At 45.9% G+C, this 2,500-nt stretch overlaps 1 pseudogene; it reads right to left on the bottom strand.

The window, feature by feature from the left end:
• The window catches only part of LOC132292858 (uncharacterized tatC-like protein ymf16), a 6,452-nt pseudogene that overhangs the window by 608 nt on the left and 3,344 nt on the right, over positions 1–2,500 (bottom strand).

The raw sequence follows: 2,500 nt of genomic DNA, 5'->3' as shown, positions 1-2,500 counted from the left end.
GTTGGTTTTACTTTGACCTGAGCGCTACCAGACCAGTCCCCTGAAGCTCCATCTGTCTCACGGGCAATGGGTGAACTGACTTCTCTGCTTTGCTAATCAGGTAAAGGGATCACCTGGCACAGCTACGCGAGCTACTTTCTCTGACTCCATATTCGAAGCCTGTGCTTGAATTAGGGTACCTATTCCATGTTGACTCGCACATCCCGATTCCAAAGGTTAGAGGTTAGGGGCGAGCGGGATGCTCCTGTTCGTCCTGACTTTGTGGCGTGGCAGTGAAAGAACACTACCAACTACTCCATTCCGGGGGGAGACAAAAAAGGAGACAAAGGTAAACTTCAGTAAATGAAAGTAAAAAAGCCAACTTAGTAGATAGGACATTGACTGCCACGGCTGGAACATTCTCACGGGATGGGGCAGGTTAAGAAGATGCTTTTTTGATAGTTGGGTGATTATAACCTGGTGCCGAGAAATTTACTAACTAATATGATCATCCACTTTTCATATTGGCGCGGTAAGGCAAGATCAGAACTGTCTAGAAGCGGTCCAACATCATGAAAGATTTGCACATTCATTTCCCGCTGATAAGTAGGCACCAGCATGGGTGAAGAAAGTCTCATCTCAAGCTTAGCATCACGATGCATTGCCACTCTCATTTCACTATCGACCCTCCCTTTCCTTGGCTGCCAGTATTGCTTATAGAAGCAACAACTGTGGGATGCTCAGCTGACCGTGTTGAAAGGACTCAGAGAAGAGCGGCAGATTCTCATCCAAATCTTGTCCCAGGTGCAAGGTTGAGATAGCTTAGGGAGGAGAGATGCTCAGATCTGAAGGTCAATATCCCTGGACAAAGGTGAAGAAAATCTTGATCTTGCTAAACGTCCTAATAAGATATCCGTTCAGACTTTGAGTGAATCAGGCAGAGAAAGAGGTATGCCTTCCCCGCGGGCTGTACAAACAAATAGTAGTGGAAGGGGACTTGGTTGGGGATGGTGTATGGAGTTTCGTACTTTAAGGGGGGACAATGTCTCTTTTGGAGGACGTTCCTACGGCCACCCATATATGCTTTTGTTTGCGCCCCTGTTTGTGACTATATCTGCTCTTTCAAGCAAGTATTCCGAGAAGTGCCATTGACCTGATCAAGCACTTTAGGGAGATTGCCTTCAACCATGCCATGTTCCGAGAATCTAAAATAGCTTGGCAGACTCTCCCGATCTGCCCTAATAAGAAGCCGAACCGAAAATCTTTCTAACTACCTAAGGCCGCCTCGTTGCAGTTCGGCAATCTCCCCAGGCTGAATACTTTTTGATGAGAGGTCAACCAAGAAGTTTTAACAAAACTTGTTCTTGTTCAGCATCCTCTACTTTTTCTCTAAAATCCTATTCTCATATTATCATATAGAAAGAGAGCTCCCCCATTGTGAGGTTCTATTCTAAATCCTCTGTTCATCAATTATTATTCCTTTTAGGCCAACAGTAAAGTCAAGCTAAGAGTCAGTTAATTGATCCTCTTTCTTAGGGGCATCCAGTCTTCACTTATTTACCAAGTTCAGTACACCTTCCATCCCATGCATTCTCTTTGGTTAGACCCCTGCCTAAGCCGAGGGTTAGTTGTTTGATCGAACATAAATTTCGAATTCTTTGGCACTTCAAAGCTACTTAACTAAACCAAATGTAGATTATCAGGATGTTTGCGGATAGCATACCTATGACTCCCCCCGGCGCTTCGTGTTTTCTCTGCGTGGTTCTATCTATTTCCGAACCCCTTTCTCCGGCGAAGTGGAAGCAATAAGGAACAAGTCTCCGTCAAGCTCTAACTAACTCCTCCTCTTCTCCCAAGTAAGGAAGAGTGTCTCACTAATTGACAGACGGGGCAGCGGACTAGTTAAACGAACAAGCCACAGGCAATCAAACATGTCTTATACGGCCAGGTTCAGTCCCATTTGTTCCTATTGTTTAGAAATGTGGAAAGGAAGGTCAGAGGGTGGAGAATAGCGAGGGAGAGTAAACACTAGTTAGAATAAGAACCGCAGATTTCTTCTTTTTGTGAACACTTTACCACCACACTTCGCATCCAAGCTGCACACTCCTGGCCATCAAGCATCTTGAGGAGCATATTACTAAGTGTAGCGCCATAGACATAACTCCCACTCCACCAGCAAGGCTAGCGAGAAGGCGACATGGCAATTTGGGATGATCAAACTTCATGGGGTATCTTTAGAGAGGCAAAGATTGAGAACTCTATGCGGGGCAACCTCTTTGATGACACTCGCGCCCCGTTCCCCCGGGAGACAAGGTTCTCAACACATACTGCGCCACCGTGTCCATATACCCTACCGAATTAGCGCTAGGATCGCCGCGCGAGAAAGAAGGATAAGGATTTCGCATCCCCTTCCGGTTCAAAGGAAGCCGGTCTAAAGCTTCCAATCCATCCTCGTAATTCAAGCTTCCGCATCCTTGATTTGCTTCTTATTCCCTGCGTATCTATTGTCGTAGTTGACTCA

The sequence above is a fragment of the Cornus florida genome, unplaced genomic scaffold (assembly GCF_030987335.1).
Source record: "Cornus florida cultivar Cherokee Brave unplaced genomic scaffold, ASM3098733v1 CherokeeBrave_3.0.0_Hap2_scaffold_87, whole genome shotgun sequence".
In the NCBI taxonomy this organism is placed as follows: domain Eukaryota; kingdom Viridiplantae; phylum Streptophyta; class Magnoliopsida; order Cornales; family Cornaceae; genus Cornus; species Cornus florida.
Note: the sequence above shows the minus strand (reverse complement) of the source record. Positions and strands in the feature narration are given on the sequence as shown.